Below are 8,600 nucleotides of genomic sequence, written 5' to 3'. Positions count from 1 at the left end.
CCTTCCCTCCATTGTTAACTAATTGTTTTGTCCTCAGTAATTGGTTCTCCTTTTACAGGTGTCTGAGGTTTGCCTTTCCCAACTAAATGGCCTATCAAACAAGCGTCCCTCCAGGACAAAGTCTTTGAAATTCTTCCACTCCTTATCCGAACTCAATGCTTTGCATCTGAGGCTCCTTCCACAATCCTTGAACATTCATTGAGGTTTGCCTTTGGGGATAAAGATAAATTGAGTCCAATCCCTGCCCTCAGCATGCCCTCAGTGGATGCAGGTTGCTCCAGGAAGGAGCTCTGTAGATACTACTTGGGGCTTCTTGGTGGCCCAGTGGTTAAGACTCTGGACTCCCGCTGCAGGGGAAAATGAAAGTGAAACGTCACTCAGTCATGTCTGACTCTTTGTGACCCCATGGACTGTACAGGCCAGAATACTGGAGTGGGTAGCCTTTCCCGTCTCCAGGGGATCTTCCCGAACCAGGAATCCAACTGTGGCCTCCTGCATTGCAAGGTGGATTCTTCACCAGCTGAGCTACCAGGGAAGCCCCATTGCAGGGGGCGCAGGTTCAATCCCTGGTTGGGGAACTAAGATCCCACATTGCCATGTGACAGGGCCAAAAAAAGTAAATGCTTCTAGACACTCGGGGCCATTGCATTGCCAATACCCTGGCAGGGAGTCTTGATTGAAAGAAAATGCTGGGAAGGATAAATTAGGAATTTGGGAGTAACATATACACACTACTACACATAAAATAGATAAACAAGGACCTACTGTAAAGCACAGGGAAGTCAATATTTATGATTCACATATGATTCACATTGTGGTATAGCAGAAACCAACACAATACTGTAAACCAATTATCTTCCAGTTAAAAGTAAGTTTAAAAATATTTGTAAAAGCAATGTGGGAAAAGAATGAATAAATAAATGAATATATATATATGTATATATATATATCACTTCGCTGTACGCTTGAAATTAACACAACCTTGTAAATCAACTATGAGTGAGTAGAAGTGTACGTTTCTCAGTTGTGTCTGACTCTTTGTGACCCCGTGGACTGTAGCCCGCCAGTCTCCTCTACACAAAAATCCTGCAGTGGGTTGCCATTTCCTTCTCCAGGGGATCTTCCCAACCCAGGGATTGAACCTGCATCTCCCGAGTTGCAGGTGAATTCTTTACCCTCTGAGGCACCAGGGAAAATCAACTACATACTTCAACTGAAAAAATAAAAAGAAAGTGCTAATTTTGCCTGATGGTTGAAATCCCATTTCTGGGATTAGGCCTTGGCTTCCTAATCATTTGCTGAGGCTAAGTTTTGCTTCTGCCTTTCAGACTAGAGCTGCCTAGAGAGAATCAGAGGAAATTCACAAAATGGAAAACTTGAAGCTTGAATGCCTATCTTGAAATTTCTGGCAACTTCTAAGCCCCTGACTTTGGAGAAGGATTTGAGGTCTTAACTGCACCTTTGGTGAAACTTGACCTGTAAGCCTTTAGGCCGGGACGTGTGTCTTGGCCTGTTCTGCTGCTGGGGCCTGCCCGGGACTCGGCGGGCGTGATCCTCACAGCTGCATGGGCCTGCCTCCCTTGACCCGGCCACCCCCCTCGAAGCACACAGCTCCCAGCCATTGTGCATACTGGGTGCTGGGCATTTTGGTTCACATAATTTGACCCCAGCCTTCATGAGATCCCTTATGCTGGTTAATCCTGTTCCCTTGCAGAGAAGTCGGAGGCCTGACTCACTCAGGTCTGGTGTTTGCCATGAAGCAGGATTCCGGGCAGGTCATGTCACTTTCTGGAAGCTCTATGACTTCCCACCTCTATCCAGAGTCCCCCACCCCCTGAATTTCCTTCTTCTGACGTTAGATGAGAAGGTCCCGAAAGGACCCCTCAGGGTGTCACCGGGGCTTTGACCATAGCACAGTTTGGGACGGAGCCTGGGTGGCCCGAGGCCCTGCCCCCTCCCTGGGCTTTTCACCCCCACCGTTCTGGGCAGAGGCTCCTCCTCACTTCCCTGTTCTTGGGAACCACCTGGGGCCCTTTTTGGGGGCCTTGGCCACCTCTGCAGTGCAGTCAGGGGAAATCCCCAGGATACCAGGGCCCGGGGCTCAGAGAGAGGCCCTCCACCACGTGGCAAAGGCCACTTCTGGGGCCTCTTTTGCCCCAGGCTTCAGGCAAACGAACATCCCCCCTCCCTCCACTCCACTTCCCCCCTGCCCCCTCAGAGTAACACATCAGAGCTCTGGGGCAGCCAGCACACACCAGTCCAGTTCAGTCACTCAGTCATGTCCAGCTTCTTGCGACCCCATGGACTGCAGCATGCCAGGCCTCCCTGTCCATCACCAACTCCCGGAGCTTGCTCAGATTCATGTCCATAGAGTCAGTGATGCCATCCAAGCATCTCATCCTGTCGTCCCCTTCTCCTCCTGCTTTCAGTCTTGGCCAGCATCAGGACTTTTTCCAATGAGTCAGTTCTTCGAATCAGATGGCCAAAGTATTGGAGTTTTAGCTTCAGCATCAGTTCTTCCAGTGAATATTCAGGGTTGATTTCCTTTAGGATGGACTGGTTTGGGTCAGTGCACATAGAGAATTAGAAAGCAGGTCAAGGGACCCTTGGGGACAGGATGATATCTGATTGTTGGGGTTTTTTTTTTAATTATTTCTGTCAATTTTGGCTGCCCTGGCTCTTCCTTGCCACTCGTGGCCTTTCTCTAGCTGCAGAGCACGGGATCTAGAGCTCAGTCGTGTAGCACATGGACTGCTACCCCGAGTCATGTGGACTCTTTGTGGAGCAGGGATCGAACCTGTGTCCCCTGCATTGGCAGGTGGATTCTTAAGCACTGGACCGCCGGGGAAGGCCTTGACTGGTGTCTGAATCGCCAGTCTGGGTCAGGACTGAACCAGGTTTAGTAACCCCCATTCCCTGCCCCCCTGGAATGAACTCCCTGGGGCTCATTTATTCTCCCGAGACAGCAGGTCCAGAGGACTCAGGGGGTGAGGAAGCTGCTGTGTCTCAGGAGACCCCTGGCCCGGAAGAAGAGATGCCGTTCACTGGACTGGGGACTGTCTGGGGACAGGAGGCCACAGGAGGGCTGAACTGAGCCGGGAGAAGGTGATGAGGGGTGTCACTGGGTAGTGGCAGGGCAGGGAGGCTGTGGAGTTTACTGGAAATGAGTCCACACGCGGGGTCGGAACCCCTGGATTGTGTGACCTCGGGGGCGGCAGTCTGTCTGAGTCACAGCTGCAGGAGCTCACAATCCAGACCAAAGGTGGTTATCAGTCGGTGGAAGCTGTCCGAGGCTTCCCTGGTGGCTCAGGGGTAAAGAATCCGCCTGGCGATGCAGGTAGACACGCGTTTGATCCCTGGGTGGGGAAGATTCCCTGGCGGAGAAAATGGCACCCCACTCCAGTATTCTTGCCTGGAGAATCCCCACGGAAAGGGGAGCCTGGTGGGCTGCGATCCACAGGGTTGCACAGAGTTGGACAGGACTGAACACGCACACACAGAAAGAAGTAAAGCCTGTGGCCCTGCTCTGCCAACTGTCGAATCTGATGGAGGGGAACCAGTTACAGTTACCATTATTATTGCTGAGTCAGATCTCAGGTTTCCGGGGCACTGTGGCCAGGGGAAGGACAGAGGGCACAGCCCACCCTGGCCTCACCCCACTTAGGAGGCCTGTCAGTGTATCACCAAGCTGTCAGCACGTGGCCCTGACCGCTGAGCTGGGCTACTTCCAGGAGGTGGGAGGTGACACCACGTGTCTTATTTATCCAGGAGGGAGAAAAGAATGCACAGGGAAGATGTCGCAGAGGTCTGGGCTCCTCAGGGCCTCAGCGTAGACGTCAGGGAACGACAGGAAGTTTGGAAAGTGGGGGGACCCCGGAAGGAAAGCTCCATGTGGTCCCCAAAGTCCTGAAGCCCAGGGTTTCACCCCCCAGTGACCCCCAGGGCCAAGCAGGAGAGCCCAGGCTTGTCCCCCCAGCAGAGGCGGGACCTTGCATCTAGACCAGGACCCCAGGCCCCGGGTGCAAGTCCCACTGTGGCTCACTGACCTGAGACAAGTCACTTGAGCTCCTGGGGCTCAGTTTTTTCATCTGGAAATGGGGACTGCACGGTGTGAAGTTGGTGGATCACGCAGGTCAGAGGTCAGTGTAAAGCTGGGACCGCACCAAGGCCCCCACATGGACACCAGCCAGTCTCAAAAGTCAGGGCCAGGTTAGACCTTGTAGAGCGAGTTTACTCCTGAGCGCCCTTCCTTGGGCACAGAGCCCTGCTAGTGTTTCCCAGAAGTGAGCTAACAGAAAAAGATGAACCACATTATCGGCAAGAGGCGGTCCTGAGCCGCTGATAAAGGCTCTGCGGGGCTCCCCCAGACGGACATGCTTCTGTCATTGTCTCCGGGGAGCTCTGTTGGAGGGCGGCTCCTGACAACCAGATATGCTCCTGGGCCTCCAGAGGGATGAGCAGAAAAGGGACTGAGGAAGAAAAGAGCATCTGTTTGAGCCCAGAAAAGGCTGGTCTTCTCCCCCGAGAGACCGCCTCGGAGGGAAATGCAGCCTGGAAGAAACGCACTTAAAGAAGGCGGACTGCTGTTGCGTGTTGAGGCTCTACCGGAGGCTCAGAACCCTGCACTTCAATCCTCATTGCCATCGTGAGTCCCATTTTTCAGACGAGAAAGAGGAAAGATTATGGGGCTCTCCTGGTGGGCCAGTGGCTGAGACTGTGCTCCTGATGCGGGGGCCTGAGTTCCATCCCTGGCTGGGGAATTCGATCCCACATGCTGCAGTGAAGACAGATGACCCACCCAGTACAGCCAAATAAATAATTATTTTTTTAAAAAAAGAGAGAGAAAAAGGCTAAATAACTCGCCCAAGATGACACAGATAAGTCCAGATCGTACACAGGAAAAACCCAAGCAATGGGGCTCTGGAGTCCTCAGCTCCAGCTGCAAAACCACAAAGCAGCAGGAAAGGAAACAGATTCTCGCTGGAGCCCGAACGATCTTGTTACTGAACCGAGCCATGGTGGGCAAGGGACGGTCATCAGGGGCACCAGCATACTGAGGGGACAGACTCCCATCTGTCAAAGAAGGGTTCACACTGTTTCAAGGAGAACCGAGGCACTTTGCTTCAAGGCAGTTACAATGATGTCACCCTCTGCCCCCTCCCCACCCCCAGCCCCAGCCCACGTCCACGCTGAAGACCTCGATTAAATCCGTTCCTGGAGCCCAGCGCACAGCCCAGGGGTGAAGAGGCACTGAAGACGTCATTCAGCATCCTCTTTGTCCCAATGTGATATGACACGTTGCCCAGAGGTTCCAGGGGCTTAAAGGAACAGCATCCTCAAACCAGCAGGTCTTGGGGCCTGTGTGCACTTTGCGGGGGTGCTCTCACCTCCTTCCCTCCCTTTGCACTGACTCCCAGGTCCTTGCGTTGATCATCTGGGGCTTGTGTTCTTCTGTTGGACCCTGGCGTCTCCCTACCTTCTGGGCACACAAAGGGAGGCTCTGAAAGAAATTAGGCTTAAGCGATATCTGTTTTGCCCCCTTGAGTCTGCCCTCTACGTTCAAGGCAAAGAGATTATGTGTTGATCCAGTGGCTGTAAAAAAGAGGTGAGAGTGGAGAAGTGTCTGACATCTCTGTACTCCTCCTCCTCCTTTTTTAGAAAATTGTTTACTTGGCTGTTTGGATCTTAGCTGTGGCTCATGGGAGCTTTAGCTGTAGTATGTGGGACCTAGTTCCCCAGGCAGGGATTGAACTGGACCCCTGGCATTGGGCGTGCAGAGTCTTAGCCACTGGACCACCAGGGAAATCCCTCTATATCCCTTCTCATTTGTGGGGAGAATAAGGAAGATGTGTAGAGAAACATGTTTGTGGGCTGGGTGTAACTGTCAAAACTCATCATGGCGGCTACAGAGTTTGTTTTCGCCAGGGTTTTCAGTTCGCTAATGTGGTCTTGGCACACACGTGTGTGTGTGTGTGTGTACATATGTATGTCCTTCCCCTGCCCCTGTGATGCCTTTGAGTCATAACAAAAGCTCATCCTAGCCTGATGTCAAGGCTGATTTACTCTCCCCAGCCTGACAGCTTGATGCCGCGGGATGCTAGCGCTCTCTCCCCTCTCAGCCCTCTGTCCCTTCCACAAGCCAGTTGTTCTCCAGAAAGCAGTCACGGCTGAAGGCAAAGGACATGTTAGGTAAGCTGGCAATAAGAGTCAGTTTCAGGCAGCAGATTTCTGAGTAGCAAGTCAAACCTCAGCTGAGTGGCAACTAGGGAGTCTTCCAGCAAAATAAAATATTTCTCGTCCAAGGCCAGTGGGAGGTTACTCAGAGAGAGAACTGTGGTAAGGAGGCTTATGGGTCTCGAAATGGAATTTATAATAAATTATATGAAAAGTAAAAGATGCTTGGTCATTGGAGGGAAAGCGATGACAGACCTAGACAGAGTATTAAAAAACAGAGACATCAACAAAGGTCTGTCTAGTCAAAGCTATTGTTTTTCCAGTAGTCATGTAAGGATATGAGAGTTGGACCATAAAGAAGCCTGAGCGCCAAAGAATTAATGCTTTTGAACTGTGGTGTTGGAGAAGACTCTTGAGAGTCCCTTGGACTGCAGGGAGATCCAACCAGTCCATCCTAAAGGAAATCCACCCTGAATATTCATTGGAAGGACTGATGCTGAAGCTCCAATATTTTGGCCACCTGAAAAGTATAAGGCAGATTCACATAAAATGTGGCTTTCTCTTTTTTGTTGGAGGGCACTTTAGCAGGATCTTAGGGATTGAACTCGAGCCCTCTACAGTGGAGGTGCGGAGACCTGACCACTAGACCACCAGGGAATCCCCAAAATGTGGATTTCTGGTTCTCGAAGAACCTGCAGCACAGGGCCCTCCTCCCCGGCAGCGGCGAGCGCCACCCCTTGCAGGAGGCTGTCGGGCTCCCTGGCTTCCTGGGCCTCCGTCTTCTGAGGCCTCATGTCATCTAGTCGCTACGCATGCCTGTTATGTTATTTCCCTTCCTCTCTGTCGGCTGCTCTTCTGTGGGTCCTTGCTGCCTGCTCCTGGGGCATCTGTGTGTCCCCCTGGGTCGGGGCCGTGTAGACACAGCTCCCTGGGGCAGAACCCCAGGAAGCCCCCTCCCCACCACCGGGGTGAGATCCCTGTGTTGTGACTGGACCAACTCCACCCCCATCCAAGGGCAATGGAAACAGCCGGCCACTGATTCACAGCCCCGCATCTACCAGACTGGTCCAGGCAGGAGGACGAGGCTGGACAAGCACAGGCAGCGGGGTGATTACAGACGGCAGGCCGAGGTGGGGACGGGAGGTGAGCGGGGAGACTGCAAACAGATGTGCTCACAGCCACCGTCTAGAGCTCAGCACCCCGCCGCCCCCACGGGGCTCCTTCCAAGAAATGACAAGGGGGCTTCCTCCTGAGGAAGGTCCTCTGCCTTCCCGCTTTTCCCAGCCACCCTTGTCTTCTAGAGTCTTCCCGTGCCTTCCCAGCTATTGGCTGGCCAAGTCCCCTAACAATACTAAAAAAGGTTTCCCGGGGGCTCAGCGGTAGAGTCCGCCTGCCAAGCAGGGGGTGCAGGTTCGATCCCTGGGTGGGGAAGATCCCCCGGAGAAGCGAATGGCAACCTACTCTACTATTTTTGCCTGAAAAATTCCACGGGCAAAGGAGCCTGGCAGGCTACAGTCCACGGGGCCACAGTGTCGGACATGACTGAGCACGCGCGCACACACAGACACACAGACACACACACACACACAAACACAGAGTGAGCAACGCCAAGGCTGCCAGCCGTATTTTAGTGTCACCTCTGGTGCTCTGAACTCAGGAATGACTTTTTCCCCAGAAGAGACAGTGGAACAGAAGCAGTCCAGGACCGGGGAGTCAGAGCTGTGGCTCCAGCTGGGGTCCCCACAGGGGTGTGGGCAGGTCCCTTCTCCCCGAGGAGTGCTGAGCGCCTTTCGAACTGGGGCACTTGGTGATTGGACTTAGACAGTCCCCAGGCATGGAGGATGTCACTGAAGACCCTGGTCCTTTCCCCTGGGGCAGGGGACTAGGGCCTCTGTAAGACGAAATGAGCTCATGAATGTGAAGCACTTGGCAGAGTGTCTGGTGAGTGTGAACTCTCGCTCTTACTTACGTGCATTGTTACCATTCTTGAGTCGCTAAGTCATGTCCCACTCTCTGCGACCCCATGGACTGTAGCCTGCCAGCCTCCTCTGTCCATGGGATGTTCCAGGCAAGAATACTGGAGTGGGTTGCCATTCCCTTCTCCAGGGCATCTTCCCAACCCAGGGATTAAACCTGTGTCTCCTGCATTGCGGGCAGATTCTTTACCACTGTACCACCTGGGAAGCCTATTATGTGTGTACTTGACTGCATTTGAGAGTCCCTTGGACAGTAAGGAGATCAAACCAGTCAATCCTAAAGGAAATCAGTCCTGAATATTCATTGGAAGGACTGATGCTGAAGCTCCAATCCTTTGGCCACCTGATGTGAAGAACTGACTTATTGGAAAAGACCCTGATGGTGGGAAAGATTGAGGGCAGGAGGAGAAGGGGGCAACAGTGGACAACACGGCTGGATGGCATCACTGA

Source organism: Ovis canadensis, chromosome 11, assembly GCF_042477335.2.
Source record: "Ovis canadensis isolate MfBH-ARS-UI-01 breed Bighorn chromosome 11, ARS-UI_OviCan_v2, whole genome shotgun sequence".
Lineage (NCBI taxonomy): Eukaryota > Metazoa > Chordata > Mammalia > Artiodactyla > Bovidae > Ovis > Ovis canadensis.
This window is presented reverse-complemented; position numbering follows the sequence as displayed.